The sequence below is a fragment of the Triticum dicoccoides genome, chromosome 3A (assembly GCF_002162155.2).
Source record: "Triticum dicoccoides isolate Atlit2015 ecotype Zavitan chromosome 3A, WEW_v2.0, whole genome shotgun sequence".
Lineage (NCBI taxonomy): Eukaryota > Viridiplantae > Streptophyta > Magnoliopsida > Poales > Poaceae > Triticum > Triticum dicoccoides.
In genome coordinates, this window is record NC_041384.1 from 259,776,334 (window position 1) to 259,795,683 (window position 19,350).

The 19,350-nt window shown below is 44.2% G+C and overlaps 2 long non-coding RNA genes across 5 annotated transcripts; both read left to right on the top strand.

Annotated features, from left to right (window-relative positions):
• The first annotated feature begins 8,017 nt into the window (after positions 1-8,017).
• LOC119268038 lies at positions 8,018-13,435 on the top strand. Of its 4 annotated transcripts, none has more exons than XR_005132805.1 (4): positions 8,018-8,417; positions 9,738-10,097; positions 10,418-10,514; positions 13,384-13,435. It is a non-coding gene; the product is annotated as an uncharacterized LOC119268038 (long non-coding RNA). The 4 variants fall into 4 exon arrangements; XR_005132804.1 differs by lacking the exon at positions 13,384-13,435 and adding an exon at positions 10,932-12,984; XR_005132803.1 differs by lacking the exon at positions 13,384-13,435 and having other exon boundaries at positions 8,018-8,176; positions 8,258-8,417; positions 10,418-12,984.
• Positions 13,436-14,673: 1,238 nt separating this feature from the next.
• On the top strand, positions 14,674-15,467 carry LOC119271529. Its single transcript, XR_005134580.1, has 2 exons — positions 14,674-14,733; positions 14,960-15,467. It is a non-coding gene; the product is annotated as an uncharacterized LOC119271529 (long non-coding RNA).
• Positions 15,468-19,350: the final 3,883 nt, after the last annotated feature.

Genomic DNA, 19,350 nt, shown 5'->3' on the forward strand with positions numbered 1-19,350 from the left:
TCCGCCCCACCTGCCCGCGCACTGTTCTGGGCCTAGCCCAACAACACGACACGCTTATGTGTGGCCCAGGCCCGGGGGCTCCTGTCGGTGTACAAAAGTAGGGGCTCCCCTTTTTGACCCCTTTACTTGTGCATGGGCAGTCAGAGTCGCGCCCGCGGCCACACTTAACAAGGCAGAGGAGGGAAGCCAGAGGGAAACCGAAGCATAAGACAAACAAAGCAACGCCAAGGCCAGAAACACTGAAGAACAAAGGGGGCAAGGTGGACTCCCCCGGCAAGACCCTTGCCGGGGCGACCTCCGCGGCCCCGGCAAGAGCCTTGCCGACGCAACTTGCCCAACACTAGCAGAGCGAGCCACCCTTGAGCCCAGGAGTTCCAAACACCGCCAACGGCTACATTGGAACCAAGGCTCGGGAGGCACCTCCGTGGTGACATGCAGATCTTTGTCAAGATCATGAACACACAAGATCAGATGAGGACCAGAAGACAACGACCCCCGGCGAGATCCTTGCCGGGGACGACTGCGACGCCATGGCAAGACCCGTGCCGAGGGCTCGACAAGACCCTTGTCGAGGACACCAGCAGGGCCGCAGCTAGGCCCGCATCTGCCAAAGCTCCACCGTCGTCCCCAAGCAGCTGCTAGCTCAACCAGCTGGACGGACACCTGCATGGCGATGAGCATCCTCTACACCGACCCAGCAAGCACCTGTGTGGTGGCATGCAAGTCTTCCTGAAGGCTCCACCACCGCGCCAGCCCAGCAGCCAGCGAACGTGGCGCCACGACACCTTGTCAGCTCAGACGCGTGTCGAAGCCAAGTGTGGCCGCGACAGCTAGGACGTGCTTCCTTGTCGTCCCCGATAAAGTGAGAGGGGCACGTCGGTAGTGCATTAAATACGTTTGTCCAATGATGCCAGAGGATAGAATCATCCACTGTACATCTTTCCACCTCTTGTGTGCCACTGTGGCAACCCCTTTTTCTTATAAAAGGAGGCCCGAGGCGACCAGGAGTGGGATTCGGATCTTTTGGGCAAAGTTGCACCTCGTAGCTAGCTCAAGAACACAAGAACACTCTCCATACATCCACCAAAGCAGGACTAGGGTTTTACGCATCCTTGCAGCCCGAACCTGGGTAAACGATCCATGTGCTTCCTGTCAGACCCGATCTTTCCACAACACCACGCCCGCCAAGCGTAGAAGGGATCCCAGTGATCCTATAGGTGTCGATTTCCCCCGACACAACTCTTTTTAATCTTTTTGCTATGTCTTGCCCCCTCCTGTGCTCAACCCCTGCCGTAATGTTTTCGTCTTCAAAACAAACATAGTACTGCATTGTTTTTGGGGCTTGATGAAAAATCGAGTGCTGGTTTCTGTAGGTTGGCCCGCCCAGCAAATGGACTGCTGGTCCACCACGGACTGGGAGGCTAAAAATACAAGTTGTATGGTGCAGAGGCAAGTAAAAAAACACCATCGAGAGCCATCCACTGAAGAAAAAAATCACTCCTGATGTGCTTCTTCAGTCGTGCCGTCAGCCCTCTCTTTAATCCAGTTCGCTCGGGGATCTGGTATCATTTTTTTCTAGAGGACGAACAAGTATCAGCTAGGCCTGGGTTTTGTATTTTAACATGTGTAGCCCACGACATACGGTGACAGTGGTTTCAACTTATTTTTTGAGGTCCATACCGGCCTATGGGCTTTTTCTTAAAGATCGGCACCCAATGTATTTTTGAACCACATTATATATATTTATATTATTACTATTATCGTATATTTTATAGACATATATATATTATAAAAACATCCCATGTGTTATTAACTTATAAAAGTAAATGTTTAACAAAAGTTGGCAAGGAAAATCCTGGTTGTTTTTGACTCACAGGTAAGGAAAATCCTGGTGATTGCGTACAAAAGCTTGCGAAGATTTTAAGGACCAATGTAATAATAATGTGCTCATTTTTATTTTGAGCAATATCTCGCTAATTTGTTAATTATGTATATAAAAAATGTGCCTCTCCGGTTTATTTTTTTGATATTAATTTCTCCTTCTAACATAACATTATATATATAACGAGCCCAGCTAATTCGTGTATTTGAGGGAAGTGTAAATGGGCTGGGATTCCTTAGAAAATATAAATGGGCCGCATTGACGCGAAATTATTTGTTCACCCAGCCCAAAAAATGGACTGTACATTCTAGAAAACATGGGTTAAATATATGCCATATTTTTGCAGGCTGACATGTGGGTCAATAGGTCGAAGCCTACGCAGGGCGTTGTCAACTTGGTCAACAAATTATTATGACATCCATAGCCATTGGATTTATATCCAACGGCCGGCATGCACTTTCAATCTCTCGTCTTTTTCCTCCAGCGTCGCCGGGACCGCCGGCTAGCGGCTCTGCTTAGCACGCATCGCTACGAAGCGCTACCCCACTGCCGGCCAGGCTATTCCTCCACCCCTCCGCACCTCCTGTTATTCTCCATCGACTACAGCCCCACGCCGCACCAGAACTAGTTATAACCCTTCTCCTCCTCTCAATCTATGACTCCACTGCCGCGTCTTCCCATCTCCGAGTTGTTCCCATCCGAGGCCTTGCCGTCGTCCACCTCCTCGCTGCGCTCGGTGCGGCGTGGTCAACAAACGAGAGTCGTTGGAAGAGGACAGTACATGGAGAGCCTGATGGCTGGGACCCACGAGGTCCATGGTCGCACACATGGAAAGTTCCTCCTTATTAAGCTGAAAAAATGTTTTCTCCACCTGACAGCTGGGACCCAACGGCTGTATCTTCGCACGGAAGGAAGTGCCTCCTTGTTATGCGAAAAAAATTATTCCTCCCGTTGACAGCTGGGACTCGTCAGATTTGGTGGCTGGCTTGTGGGCCTACTAAGCGGATGTGCACGCAGGGCTTTGTCAACTTAATCAACAAATGATTCTAGCAGCTGGACCGTTGGATGTTAATCCAACAGCCGTGCTCCTTTTTCAACCTCTGTTCTTGCTCCTGCCTCCCATAAGCAGCACCGCGGCTGTGCTGCCACGCACCCAAACCAGTCAAGTTTCCCACTCCTCTCCATCTGCGACTCCACTGCCCCGTCTTCCCCATCTCTGGGTTGTTCTAGTCTGGGGCCTCGCTATCGTCCACCAGCCTTGGTGCGCTCGGCACGGTGTGGTTAACATGGTGAACAACCGAGAGTCATCGAAAGATGACTGTACGTGAGAGGCTGACAGTGGGGACGCACCATGCCCATGGAGGCATGCATGCAATAGAACGAGGCATGGTCAACGTGGTCAAGGAACGACTTCCATCGGAAGTGTACTGTATGAGGAGAGGCTGACAGCTGGGTCCACGGCCGCAGCAAGGAAGTACCTCCTTATTACGCGGAAAATAATGATTCCTCCACCTGACAGCAGGGACCCACCGGACGGGCCACTGTATTTTGTGAAAAAAACGTTTCCCCCCTGACTGCCGGGACCCACCGGACGGGCCATCGTATTTCACAAAAAAAACATTCCCCCCACTGTCAGCTCGGACCCATCGGAAGTGCCTCCTTATTACGCAGAGAAAAATGAATACTCCCCCTGCTAGCTGGGACCCACCTTGGTGGGAGGCTGACTTGTGGGCCTACTAAGTTGACGGGGACAGAGGGCTTTGTCAACTTACTCAATATGAACGATTCTAGCTCAAGTGACCGTACGATGTCCATCCAACGGCCGTAGTGCTTCTTCAACCTCTGGTCTTCTTGCTCCAGCCGCCCAAACCAGCGCCGGTCGTGCCACGTGCTCCTGCCTCCCGTGGCCGGCTGTGATGTCGCGGAGGCCTCACTGCCCCCTACTACTCCCACCGCTGGCCAGACCATCCCTCTACTCACCCACACCCCCTGTTATTCTGCGGCGACGGCAGCCTCACACCGCAGCGGAACCAGTGAACCATCATACTCCTCTATGCGTGGGCATCCACTACCGCATCTTCCCCGGCTCCGCGTCGTCCCCTTCCTAGGCCTCGCCGTTGTCCACCGCCCTGGTGCTCTCGGCGCGGCATGGTCAACGTGGTCAAGGAACAACTTCCATCGGACGTGCACTGTATGTGGAGAGGCTGACAGTTGGGTCCACGACCATAGTAAGGAAGTGCCTCCTTATTACGCGGAAAAATAATGATTCATCCACCTGACAGCAGGGACCCACCGGACGGGCAACCGTATTTCGTGTATGTTTCCCCGCTGACTGCTGGGACCTACCAGCTACATCTTCGCACACAAGGAAGTGCGTCCGGGCAAAAAAAATGATTCGCCCCCCTGACTATTGGGACCCACCAGATACATCTTCGCACGCAAGGAAGTGCCTAACAGTCGGGACCCACCTGGTCGAAGCGTACGTAGCGTTGTCATTCTGGTCGCGAACGTGTACGTACATACTGGTCGATGTATAGGCGCGCACATAGCATGTACACGTACGTACATCTGCCAGGGTGCAAGAAAGTAAATACGGCCACGTACGAACATACGGGCAGGGTCTCGAATGCCTACTCGCGCATACGTACGGCCAGGGCTCATGTACATAGGTGGGTTGGAACGGAGAAACATCGTTGCCATCGTGTTCATGGGGAGCCAACCGGCGGGGTCAGAACGGAATGCGTCGTCGTGTTTATCGGGAGGGCTTGGACGGAACAACCGATGGAAATAAGGCCTGGCGTACCGCAGAACGGAGGAATCGGCCTTGTGTTCGACCGGCCACGGACGAAACAGTGTCCTGTTCATCGGGAGGGGTCTGGCGTAACGGAAAACGGAGGAAACGGACCTCCTACGGTCGAAACGGGGGTCCTATTCATCGGGAGGGGTGTGGCGTACCGCAAAACAGAGGAAATGGACTTGTGTTGGAGTGCTATGGTCGAAACGGGGGTCCTGTTCATCATGAGGGGTGTGGCGTACCGCAAACGGGACTCCACGGGATACTATTCATCTCCACCGTCGACACCCTCTAGCCTCCATGGGCTACTGTTCATCCACCGTCGACCTCCTCTCGCCTCCACCTGTGACTGTTTATCCACGGGCTTCTGTTCATCCAGCCTCCACCGCGTGCTACTCCACCGGCTACTATTCAACCATCCCTCTCCACGGGCTCCTATTCAACCACCCCTCCACGGGCTACTGTTCATCCATCCCTCCACCATCTACTGTTCATCTAGCCCTCCACAGGGTGGTCCTGTTCATCCAGCCCTCCACGGGGTCCTGTTCATCCAGCCCCAACCGGCTCGATCGATCGGGGTCCTGTTCATCCAGAGGCAACACCACGGGGTCCTGTTCATCCACCCCCACCGGGAACTGTTCATCCAAACCCCCCCTGCAATGATCACTGTTCATCCAAAGGCAGCATCGATCTGCTTCAGTTAGCAGCAGTAGCGAAGGAATCGCTCGATCGGGTTCAGTTAACAGCCATCGATCGATCGCTCGGGTTCAGTAACGCGTAGCCTGCAGTGCAATCGCTTGGGTTCAGTTAGAGCCCAGCGCCTCTCACCCATATGCGTGCGTGTACAAGAGAAACGCGCAAACCTCCGTGCATCGCTTGGCCCCGACCACCCACTGTAACCGGAAACACCCCGATATTTTCCTCGCCCTCACTTCTACCATGATTTTTTCCGTCATGGATGGCCCGAAGAATGTCATGCAGCTGCGGCTCCGGCCCGCCCAGGACGAAAAGCTCATTTTCTGTCATGATTTTTTATCATAGAAGTAGGAGCCCACCACATCTATGATGATACCGGATTTTGTCAAATTATCATCATAGAAGTGTCATAAGTATGACAGAAAAAAAATTCGTTCGGCCCAAAATGTCACGGATGTGTCTTTTTTTGTAGTGATCGGCACCGTCGTCCACCTTGCCGTTGCCGCTCCTATCACCACCTCGTCCACAGCAATAGGACTTATCCCCCAACATGGTCGTCTGCCGTCTAAAGTCTTCTTCCGCGCCGCCGACAGTCATCGCTCCCGCAGCACCCTCAACGTATCAGTAGGGGCCTACACGGCGTCGCAACAGAGGTGGTACTCTTCCAGATGTGCTTAAATTATTGATCTCACCCGGAAAATAGATCGTAAATTGTTTACTGTAATTTTCTTGTTCATACAAAATTGTAGTGGCTAGTTGAAAGCAAACATTGGTTGCGAAGTAGCTTTGTCCAGTTTGCACCTTCAGATCCGCCATGGCAAGGTCACTATACTCGTAAAACTTATGGTTTCCCCCCTTTATATTCACTATGATCATTGCAGGTGCTTCGTGTCGTGCTAGCACTGCTCCTCAAGACCTCAACCCATCAAGCGAAACAACATGCCACTCATAATTCCAAAACTTAGGTGTTGAAATACGAATCTGATATGATGCTCATATTACTAAAATAGAGAACGTTTAATTGGTCACCTAATGTTCATATATTCATTTTGAAAAGCATGTGCGCCACCCACTGGTCCAGCTAGTTCCACTTTCCTGATTTTACTCTTGATGCTTAGGGTTTTCCACTTTTATCTACTCTACTATGATCTGCGTTGGTGCTTTGTGTCGTACTAGCATTACTCCACCCTTCAAGCTAAACAACACAACACTCAAAATTCCCAAGCTTAGTTGTTCAAATATGATTGTGATATGATATGATACTGATATTAGTTAACAGACACATTTAATTGGTTAGCTAAAGGTCCCACTGGAGTTTCCAAATGCATGTCGCGACATATAGAGAGACAAAAGAATTGCATTTCTTTGTCACTTGTTGACTGTACTTTATTTTCCATACCAAATCTTAGTTGTTATTTTAAAGCAAACATCGGTTGCTAACTACCCTTTGCGCGGTTTGCAACTTCAGATCTGTCATCCCACTGCCACAGTAAACACTATACTCATCATGCTTACGGTTTCCCCATTTTATGATGACCACGGTCAGCCTACGTGGTTCGTGTCATAATAGCACTGCTCCACCATCGAGCTAAACAAGCTTAGTTGTAGAAATTCAAATATGATATTATGCTGATATTAGTAAAACTGAGAGATGTTTAATTGATCAGCTAAACGTTCCTACTTTAGTTTCAAAACTAGTGGGTGTACCTGCGCATTTGCGCAACTAGGTTTTGATATAATTATATTGCAATGAATGATTTGCATTTATCATACTTTGGTTTAATCATTTTATTATTTCATTGACATTGTACGAAATTTTACTATTATTGAATAACAAACTCCTACATACTTTTAGTTCATTTCCGTGTGTGTGTTTTGGTTATTATCATATATACTCTTTAGTTTTTTCATCCATTTTAGGCATTTCCTATTGTTCCATTACATGGCCATAATCCATTATAGAGAAATTGAATTGTGTAAAATAGACTCACTGTTGTAACTAAATATAAAATCTCTTTACACATTTTATTTATGCATATAGACTATTTTTGTATAATAGAGAATTTTGACTGACCATCGATTGATGCTCTTTTTCTCTTGATTCAAACTTCGATTATGTTTATTGTACAATATTATTTATACAACATATTCCTAACAATTTTGACTTGTTACGTTCATCTACACAATCATATTTGTTTTTGACTTATTTGTCCACTATATGATTTGTATCCATTTGAAAATCTTTACTAAAAAAATGCCTTGTCAGCTAGGTTTGTATATATATTATATTTAAAAAATGCCATTGGTCTAGCCTTTCACCCTTTTTTTAATGTCATAAACGTCTCTGTAGCTAATGTTTTAATTTTTCTTTTGGTTATATGTAGTATTTTTAACATCCTTCCGCCAATGTGGTTTCACATGTAATAGTGAATTTTGCAGTTTTGCCACGCGTAGTATTTCTCACTTGTTTTTTTTCTTTTTCACAGAAGGTATTTCTCAATTATAGGTCAAAGTACGTGATATTTGTCCATCCATCAGAGCAAAATATGTACATCTAATATTCCTGCCATAGCAAAAAGTAGGAAAAGGCTATTGTTTTCCCCAAATCACGCCGACAACAAAATCCCCTTTCTTTACTGTACTGTTGTCTTTACGCGGTTGAGATTTGGGTAGGGTGGGCAGGGGAGATCCGAGCAGGACGCATCGTGCTGCTCGACATCTTCATCGCCGGTGCGGCCGGGGCGATGGTGCTGCAGGTTGGTGGTGTGGAGGAGGCAGTGACTGACCTGACGAAGGGTGCACAGGTTCGCAGATTTCCCAGCGATTTGGTGTGTGCCGATCTTCCAAGCCATTCTGACCGAGGAGGGGACCGGGTGTTTAAGCAGCTGTTCTTGCTCCGGCCACCAGCGAGATCGCATCTCGTCGTCGCTGATCAGGAAAGGCGGATGCCGGTCGCCTGGGAGGTCACAGGTGCTGGCAGAGAGCTTTGGCGTTGCGTAGAATGGCCTCTCGTTCCTTGTCGCTTAGGTTGATGAAGAACGACAGGTATGAATCCCTCTGCACGCTCCCATTCTCCTCTTGCTTCGCATCATTTGTAGTACTTCATAATGTGACTTGCTTAGTTTGTGTATGTACAGTCTTATTCATGTATGGATTATATGTGGGATCTACACTATATAACTATTTGATCTGCCATTGATTTCCCTTTCATTGTGTACGGAATTGAACTTGCATCTTTTTTCATGTTCACATTGTACTGATCCTCAATTTATCGTCTCTTCAGCATTTCCTTAGCAATATATAGATCTTTATACAGCCAACATTATATCCAATATATTACCGTGTGACACTAATTTCATATATTATAGTTGATAATGTTTCTGCAGTTGTTAACATCTATATGCATTAAAGCAGCTGGTAATATTAATTTGCATTGGCATCTACTATTGTAACACATGATTCAATATAGTTAGAAAAATCCAATTTCTAATCATTCAATAGATAAAATGTAACCCTCATTTCTTGTCTAGAAAATAATTGTAAATCCAATCTACAAAGTGCTTTTGTATTAAAGCTTCCTCACCTTATTTTTCACTGGACGTTAGTTATTTCTACCAGACATTGTATGTAAAAATCATGAGTTGGTTCTCATATGCATTTACTTGAGAAATAAAAGAAGTTAAAATATCTCCTTGTATACTATATTCTTTGCACTATTTTCGCCTGGGCACTTCATGTCGTCAATTAACACCTTTAATCCTTCTCTGTTTGTGACTCAAATCATTTCTCCTCTTGCTTGGCAGTGTATGTACGTTATAAGTTGATTTATTTAATTCACTTGTAAAATTTGTTCAGAGGTAATGTGATGATTTTAAACTTCAATTTCTGAAGTGTCTAACTTTTACAATGAAGCACTATGTACTTGTAATTATAATTTAGGAAATTTCCTCGTACATAATTGTTGTTTTCATGTATAGATTATTCAGAGAATGTGGATTATAGACTTATTATTTCACTTGCCATTGATCTCCCTTTCGATTCTTTAGGGGTTAGAATCGAGAACTTACATTATTGTCTTTGTCATTATTTTTCTTTGTAGAGGCGCATCTAACCCAACTTAAAAATATTGTTTCTACCACACTTCCATAGGATGCAGGACAAATAAATGAAGAAAATTAGGAACACAGTATTAATCTTATAGAGGATTAGATGCGCCTTTACTTTCTTAACTTTGTTGTTCAATGACAACATCTTAAGCCTATCACCAGGCACAACTTACTGTATAGTTTTCTGTGACAATGCTGATATTATTATTTTGAGCTTGAATCTGGACATATTTGGTGTATAATCTTTGGGTTTGTCCAGATTTCCCATCCAATGAGTGGTGAGAGATCTCATGGAGGATGGAGTATCGGTTCATGGATTTCATGGACAAAATTGTTCTACTGGGTCAAGCTATTGGTGCCAGGGCATCAATGCCAAGGTGGCATAGGACAGAAAATAATTGTTGACCAAGGCAAGCTAATGGAGAATAACTGGATCCTAAGGCACTGTACATATGGTGGACTACTGTTATGGTCTATTAGAGGTGTGGGGGTAACAGAGGCAGATTCATATGAGGAGATAGCAAAATAAATGAATAGTACCAAGATGTGAGCAACATGTTTGGCCAACCACTGTGTTGTTGCCCTCCTCATCGTCGGTGTTGTTGGACTTCTACCACATGTAAGTGTTGATGATAAGCATCATTCTAATTAACATTATGGCTTATAGTTCCTACATAGCAATGTAAAGTGGTTTTATTTGTTGTTACCTTGTCTTAGCAAGAAGGTTTTAACTTGTTAATTGTAAAAAAACATGTGTCGATTGAGATACAATGGTTGAATTTTTACATGTGTTGCAGCTAGTACGTATAATATTGAACATATATTCATGGTTTTGTTAAACTGAAAAGGCTGTATGAGTCATGGAAGTTTTAGTACCCAGAACAATATCTTCGTTTCGCCTACTTTATCTTCGAGCTCACCACTTGTATTCTTCCTTAGGGTGGCAGTAACAATGGATATTATTTTACCGCGCCCAAGATCCGAGTATTCATCTTCATGCCTTCCTAATTGTTTGTACTGCTGGACTTTTACCACTGTAAGTGTTATTGCTCTGTATCCTTCCTAATCCAAATCATCTTTGTGCTCCTTCCTAAGATTTCTATATTACTCGTACTATAATATTGGAATTTTTCTCATGGTACGCTTGAATAGAAAATGCAGCATGATAGTAGAACTGTTACCAAGAACATAGAACTCCCAAAAGTGTATGTCTAACTGTATTTCAAATCAATACAATATGACATGCTTTTCATAGTGTTAATGTCTCCTTATATTGGTTGATCTGAAGAAAGTATTCAGTCTATTCTAGACTAAGGACATAATGCTATTGCAGTATAATAAGTTTTCTTCTTATCCTAGTAGATGTCAAGTACACTTACTGTATATATCTTGGTAAGTAAAATATGTTGCCCTATTATTTATCTGATAAGCTACCGATGCACTAATTTTATAGATAACTTCCTCGCTCTCCTAGGCTTCTGTTTCCGTACATCATCTTCATCTTCAAGCCTTGTATTGTTTCGGCTGACATCTTTTCCCTTGCTTTCTGGCAAACATGCTCCGTGCATTCTCCTCTGATTCATCTGGTATTACAACATATCCCGGTCTTCTTTTCTTGTCATCGTGGAACTCACGTGACGATGATGTTATTTTGTCTTGATGCCCATCTTTGTTTATTTTAGTCCCATTACTATCGTGTGGTTCCTATTTCATTGGCACCAGACACATTGTAATTTGGTAGTTGAAACATTATTATTCTATGACTGCAAAATAAATATAAATTTAAAATCAAACACATTTATAAAAATCTAGAAGTGTCTACAGTGGAAAAATCAATCACCATTTTATCGGTGCATGTTCTGCGTCTACCTTTCATGTTTTAAGACAGTGTCCACCTCATCATCCATCAATTTCAATGCAATATATGTAAGATGAATTAATTAGGGAATTCTAGACACAATACTTAATTTTTGAAGAAAAAAAGTTAAATGCACCTTTACCTCAGCTTTATCATTCAAGTAGAGCATCTCAAGCCTATCATTGGGCACAAATGTTCTTTTTACTACATAATTTTCTGTGCCAAAGATGATATTACATCCATTCAACTTGGCATTTCATTTCCCATCGAATGATCTCAGCAAGTTAGAGATAGATGTATTAAGCAATCTTGGAGTGTCCTTTTCAAATAAAGTGCAGCTTGTAGTAGTTTTATGCTCACTAATTTGGAGTCGAATACAATACCTACCACACCATTCATGTTAGCGAATCATAAATATTATATAATACTCCAGTTATTTCTGAACTATAAACATACCTGATCATTGTTTTTCTTTTTCTGCCTGTTCCTATAGTGTATCCTTCATAGAAACTCAAAGTAATAATCTGGGTAAACCTCTGGAGATCCTTTTCCCTCCTGTATGTTTGCTTTGTATGAAAAATATATTTCACTTACATTGCTCATTGGCGGTATTTTTATGGATTCCACAACCTTGAAACTTTGAATCCATAAATAGATTGCTCTTTGATATGAAAGATAGCATGAATTGTTTGGCCCTATGAATAATGAGATATACTTAGTATTTTTCATTGAGAAGATAGAACAATTTAAAAAATAGCTATTATAGGTCAAATACAAATAAGTGATGCTATAACTTAATTATAGTAATGTACATGAAAATAGGTTGTTCTTAAAGAAGTTGTCAAAACTTTTTGAGATGGAAATATCCAAACACACATGGTTGTCCTAGTTTTTTTGGCGTGTGTTTGGATTGAGGCTTTGCTCTGTTGGGCGTCGCAGCATTGGGAGTGCAGATTGGATGCTTCAGTACCTGCAATCCATCGTGGGTGCATATTGTACGCTTCAGCACCTTCAATTTGCCGACGTGACGGACGCATATTGAATGCTTAATGCTATCATGCTGGCTAGCAATGGCTACGTGTGTGTGTTTATGCTGCTTGGGGGCTGGTCGTCGCATATGATACGTGTATGTGTTCTTGTCCAATTGAAGTTGTGTGTTTGCTAGAAATCAATCACGACATGCAAATCAATTAGGCAATGCATGAATATGTATCCGTTTGTTTCTCTTGTATATGAGGCATGTAGACATGACCAAAGTCGGTCGACTGGGTATGTTCATGTGTTTTATGTTCACATATTCGTTCGTGTCATGGTTGGCTTTTTTAATCAACCGTAGTTTTTGTACCAACCGTAGTTGTATGTAACCGTTCAACATGACACCATAAAAGCTCAATACTACCGGTACATATATTTTATGATGTTACGTAAAAACACATAAATCTTAGTCGTTGTTATTGTAATCTAATGGCGTAAAGAATATTAGCATATGTGGAAGAACGTGATGGCTTATTTGACTCTTGCTTTAAGTATATACTAGATGCATGTGAGCCACATATGGAGAGACTGGAAGGAATAGTATTTCTCTGTGCGCTCTGGTTCATCATAGGTGGGCAACCGACATTGTATAGAAAGACTTGTAATATCTTCAATCTGCTTGCTCTTCTGCTTTTCTTTAAGATGATCCTCTTCTCTTTTTTAATAAGTATGTTCCTTGTTGGGAAGAGTAGCAGAGACATTTGCGGTCGACTGGTCAAGTGGAGTTGTTCTTCCTTAGTATATTTTGAATCTGTTAGGTCAGGTTGACTTGTTCTTCTTTACTATATGTTGAAGCTGTCATCTACGAAGTATCATCACTTCTGGAGCTCTCATATTTTGAGTAGTAGGCCACATTATATTAATGCACACACCAAATTACATCATGCATGATATCTCTCGGAAGAATTGCAGAGATAACACAAAGGAGTTTACAGGGAGGCAATATTGGATTAGAATTACTTCTGCATTACAAAGATAATCTCACTTGTTTTTATGTTTTCATGCATGTTAGGTATTGAACATTATCAAAATGAATATGAGAATGGGCGCACGAGAGGAATATTGTGGAACAATCCACTGGCTAACAAACTTGGCATGGTGGAGGATGGCCTATCTTATTCACCCATCAAGAAGCTTGCTTTATCTTGGCAAGGTTGTATTGGTTGCACATATTTTGTATCTGACCTCTTGCATTACTTCTACTTTGTTACACCATTTGCTTAGTTTAAGCATCATATATGAGTATATGCCATACTTATCCATTTTTATACCTATTCCATATGTCGTCATACTGTGTTTTTCCAGTCAAATTGTTCTTTTTAATAGATGTTCAAAAAGAAGAGGGTGAGTGCAGATCCTCAAGGAGTACAAACTAGGTATTTGGAAAAAGGTAGTGATACATGTTAAATCAGATAGATCAGCAGCCACAGAAAACACAGTCCCAACTGTACCACACTTCACCCCTACTCCACTGGCCAAACCCCTATTAGAATCGCTAAGAGCCCAGCGTCAAGTATTGTCTATGATATAAATTCAAAATTTGAACTCCTAAATTTTTGCATGTGCCTTACCTTCTCTCTTGTATAAAAACCAATTTCAGATGAATCTCCTTGCTCAAAGGATCATAGGATCTCACAACAATACTGGACACTTCATTACTCTTGTCAGTACCTCTTGACCTTTGTCAGCATACTTACACTCATTGCTGTTTGATTATGTAGCATCACAATAAATGTTTGCTTCTTTATCCTCCCTTTGCTTAAAATTATAAGATCTATATTTACTCTTAGATAAATGTAGAATTAACACAATGGTTATGAAGTTTTGGATTGCTCATGTAAGTATCTGTTGTCATGTACTCCTTCTGTATCGAATTAATTGTTGATCAATTGGATGTATTTAGAACTTAATAGTACTAGATACATCCATTTGAGCGACAAGTAATAACATACGGTGGTGGTATTACTGTACTTGCATCGCGAGGTAGTTGATTGTCTAGCATTACTCTGCGTCTTATCTGCCCTGCCCTCCACTTTATCCAAATTATTATATCTACATTTACTCTTACCAAAATGTTGAATAAAACCAATGCCATTGCACATGTTGGTGTCTGCATTCCTCTTGCCAGTACCTTTTGCCTTGTAACGATGTACTTAATTAATTGCTATTTGATTATGTATCATCAGTCTGCACCTGAGCTTCATTATCCTCTATTTCTTCCAATAGTATTTAATCTATATTTACTCTTTGCAAAATGTAGAATAATGGCAACGCTTATAACGAAGTTTCTTTGAGGAATGTATTGAATTATCCTTCCATCAACATGGAGAAGGGCTTTGTCCAGCCCGTGTTAACATATAATGTAAGTTTATCCTTCTCAAGCCTTCAAACTTTGTTCTAGTATAGATTTGGATAGGCATCATTTCCTCCACTATTGTTTACTTTGTTGTTTACATCTGATTGGATGTTTGCAACAACTACCAGTTTTAAATTGTAGTTGTAAAAACATGTTCCTTATGCAGAACAAATCCATTTATTTGCTTATATAATTGTGAAACATGTTACGTGTTTCCTTGTTTCTCTTTCAGAGTCGTATCTTTTATGCCTGGCAGAACTTTGGGGAAGATAGTGAGCCAAACCATCTTGATGAGAGCGAGATGACCCCAAGGTCTTGTCTTGATGAAGACAGTGAGTTGAAGCTACTCACCAGCAGCTATGAGACAACCTCTGTACAGTCACCGCCTCAATTAGTTCAACTTCTTCTGTCTCAACTTAAAGCGGAAAGGCTTGCTTTAACTCAACTCTGACTTGAAGTCAAACATGCAATGAAGATCTTGGGGGACTACATTGCGTAATATGGTGCTATAGAGCTAGGGATGGAGCATCTAAGGTTGACACAACTAAGGTCTCATCATCTTGTTAGGCTGCTTGCGGAGCCCATCCTAACCAGGCCTAGTGCCTTCTGAAGTGCTCTCAGTTTTGTATATTCTTTTGTCGGCGCGTTTATATGTACTGGTGGCAACCTTTGATGCCCAGTGTATGTAATTCGTGGTCACGTTGCACTTTATTATCATCGATAGCAAACTTTGATTCCCAGTGGATGTAATATGCCGTAATTTCATTATTGTATAGTCTAGGTTTATTCTTGGTCGTTATGTTGTAATTTAGGCGGAAGGTTCAGTGGATCTCAGTGTTGTCGGTCTTCAGACTGGCCCATTACTCATATGGGCTAAAACGTGGGCCTATAATCATCTTGGGTCATTAGTAGGTCTAAAACTATAGTAGTTTCCCGCCTTTAACAAGCCGAGTAAAGTTCTAGCCAGCTAGGCCAGAGAATACGATGGGCTTTTAACAAGCTAAAACCTAGATTGGGCTAGCGTTGAGCCAAAAAATTCACAGTCTAATACAGGCCAAAACTGCCTAAGGCCCATGTTTGGCCCAAATAGGACGAGCACTTAATAGGCCAAAATATATCTTGGGCCTGTTTCGCCCAATAAAATTATGGGCTTTAAGCAGGCCAGTATCCACGCGGGCCATAGGCCCAAAAGTGTCACGGGCCATTATAAGATGGGCTTTAAGCAGGCCGGATTCGACAGGGCAGTAATTAGGCCCAACTGTTACACTAGCCATTAACGGGCCGTGTCAGGACCCCGATTCTAAGTCACACCGATCTAGCCTGTAACACCTCATATCACTTTGCGGTCTCACGCACGGTATCCCTACGGGTGTCGCCTTACCATGGCCCGGTACCATTTGCGCCTTTTGGCTCACGTATATGATAGTATCGCTAGCATCCATATGACAGAGAACCCGGGCCGACATGACTAGTCGTGAACCCAAAGTGGCACTAACTTACAGGGACATGCATACATGAAACAACATCTAGCATGTCGGTCAGCAGCGTGTGAATCAGGGTTGTAGCAACTGGGCTAACAGGACTCCGGGAATCCGGGCTGTAGCAGGCTAGCAGGACTCCGGAAGTCACCGCGTGACATTTCCTCGAAAGGACAGACATAGGAACGATGTGAATCACACGCCAGCTAGTCTAAGTGTTCCGGAGCAGTAGTGCTAGGCTAGTAGGACTCCGGTGAACCGGGCTGTACCAGACTACCATGGCTCAGTGGAAGCACTAGGCTACATTTCCCCATAAGAGAGGCTACCCAGGATAAACAACTAGGTTGTCGGATCCCACACATAGCAATACACGTCACACGTACACATAACATGCAAGTATGTGCTGTACAACATGGCATCACAACATAACTCAAACTCATATAGATAAAGGCCTAGAAGAGCCACATAGCACTAATACAAACAGAGGTCTCATGACCCATCATTCAGAGCATACAAGCAACGGAAGCATTACATGTCTGAGTATAGACAACTACAAAAGAAAAGGCTGAGAAGCCTGACTATCTACAAGTCCCTCCCAATGGTACAAGATCGTAGCTGAGGTAACAAGCTACTCGTCGAAGTCCAAGCGGTACTACTAGTGAGACAGATGTCTCACCTGCAAAACATAAATAAAGCAAACGTGAGTACAAAGGTACTCAGCAAGGCTTACATCAGATCCTATCATACATGCATTTGTATCAAGAAGGTAATGTGGGGTTTAGTTGCAGCAAGCCAGCTTTGACTCAGTGGCTATCCTGTTCTACGACTACGAGTAACTTCTTTGAGGTAAGAGAGCGCACACGAGTCCACTAAACACCACATCAATACACTACTATGGATTCATTCCCGTCTCCCTACGAGAAGGCCATCCATAACACTCACACTTGTCTTGAGCATTTTAGAGTATCCACTTTAAGTTGTCTATGTACCACGTAAGCATCCAAGAAGTCCATAACCGAGGACACGGCTATTCGAATAGATCATGATAACCCTGCAGGGGTGTACTTCTTCACACATGCTCTCACCACTTATCACCATGTACACGTCATGTATCTCGGCAACCTTCAAGCGGAAGCCTGGCAAGGGTGTCGGCCACGACCTGACTAACCACACAAGACTCTAGTCCAGGTTTATCGCCTATTTGGGTTCCATCCGCAAGGAGATCTGGCTGGGGTTTCACTCACGGCCCCAAACGATGTGTATACGGTTCCCAAGCCCACCATCCGGGTGCCACTCGGTACACCGGGCCACGGTGGCTAGTCTGTCACAAGTCCACCCTGCCGGGTGCCACTCGGTAGAACAATAGCACTACCTACAAACACCAGAAACTAGTTGCAACTCCTGGACAGAGATCAAGTTGATTAATAAGTCGAGAGGGGCACTTAAGTATTTCAATGTGTGGTAGTAGCTAGTCATTGGACGACATACACAGAACTCAGTGCTTAAGGACGGTTCTAGTGAGACAACCCACCATGTACTTCTACATGGCCTCTCACCGCTACCTTTACCAAATCGTGTTCACACGCTTAACTCTCAGCACCAGAACATATCGTAACACTTCAATTTGTTCCCGATGAATCAGACCTGACACAACTCTAAGCAATAGCAGGCATGGCATGGTAGGAACACAACATGGCTCAATCAACTCCAACACATGCTAGTGGGTTTTAACTATTTACTGTGGCAATGACAGGTCATGCAGAGGAATGGGTTCAACTACTGCAGCATAAAGTACCAGTTGAATCGTTGTTGTCCTAATGCAATAAATAAGATCAGGAGCGAGAGAGTAGGATTGTATCGGAATGAAAAAGGGGGTTTGCTTGCCTGGTAGATCAACAGGGGGCACTGCTCCATAGACAGGTACTCTGGATCGGTCTCCGGAGCAGGACCTATCGAGAAGGAACGGTGTCGACAATCAATACACAATCATATGAAACAAATATGATGCATGAACATGGCATGAATATGTGATTTGCTTTGAGCTAATGCATTTAGCATTCAACTTGGAAGAGGTCCATTTGAACCAAAGGTTCAAATGCAACTCTAATTTAAGTCCCTTTAAATGCCATAAGTGTGTTTTCATATATACAACATGTATAGGTTGGTTTGTCATGCATGAAAATGGTACAGATGGATAGATTGAATTTTTTTGATAATTTTTCATATATAACTTATTTTAATCTGAGCTACGGTTGAATTTATATGATTTTTTGAAGTTTAGCTAATTTTTGGATTTTCCTGATTTAATTTAATACCAGAAAATGAATAACTGTGTCAGCATGACAATGCCATGACGTCAGCGAGTCAACCGCGGCTGAACAGGTCAAACCTGACGTGTGGGGTCCACACGTCAGTGACTCAGTTAGTTAACATGTTTTTTTTACTAATCTAACTACAATTAGTGGCGCTGGGGCCCACTATCAGTGTCTCAAAGTTAACTAAGTGGTGATTAGCTTAAGTTAATCACCTGGCAGGTCGGGCCTGCACGTCGGGCCGGCGAGGTTAACGCCGGCGACCTCTGGACGCGGCGGCGTCCGCGTTACAAGCCACGGGGGCGGCGACTAAGGGCACCGGGGCGTAGCCCGGGCTCTCTCGCATCCAACGGAGCAGGTAGGAGGAGCTGGGGTGGCCGGAGCTCGTCGAAGCGAAGCTCAAGGCGACGGCCGGCGCGCGGGTTCAAGCGGGATCGAGCTACGGGGCACGTCAGGGGCTACGGAGTGCCTCGACGGCCTCCTGGCATCACCAGGAGCACGATGACGCGCGTGGTTGCGAGCTGCAGCGGCTAGCGTGACGGCGGCGACACAGACGGTGACGAAGAGCTACGACCATGGCGGGGAACGAAGCTACAGCGAGCGGCAAGCCACGGGGTTAGGGGCAGGATGTGCAGGAACTCATGTTGGTTCGGAAGGCGTGCCCAGCGGCTCGGGGGAGGCTCTGGAGTCAACGGAGCGGCACCGACGATCTCGGGTGGCCGGAGGTGAAGAAGACAGTGGTGACGGCTCCGCGGGGCGTCCTCGGTTGCTTGGCTCGTCGAGGACGTAGAGGATGTCACGGCGGAGCTTGCAGACATGGAGGGAGAGGGCGA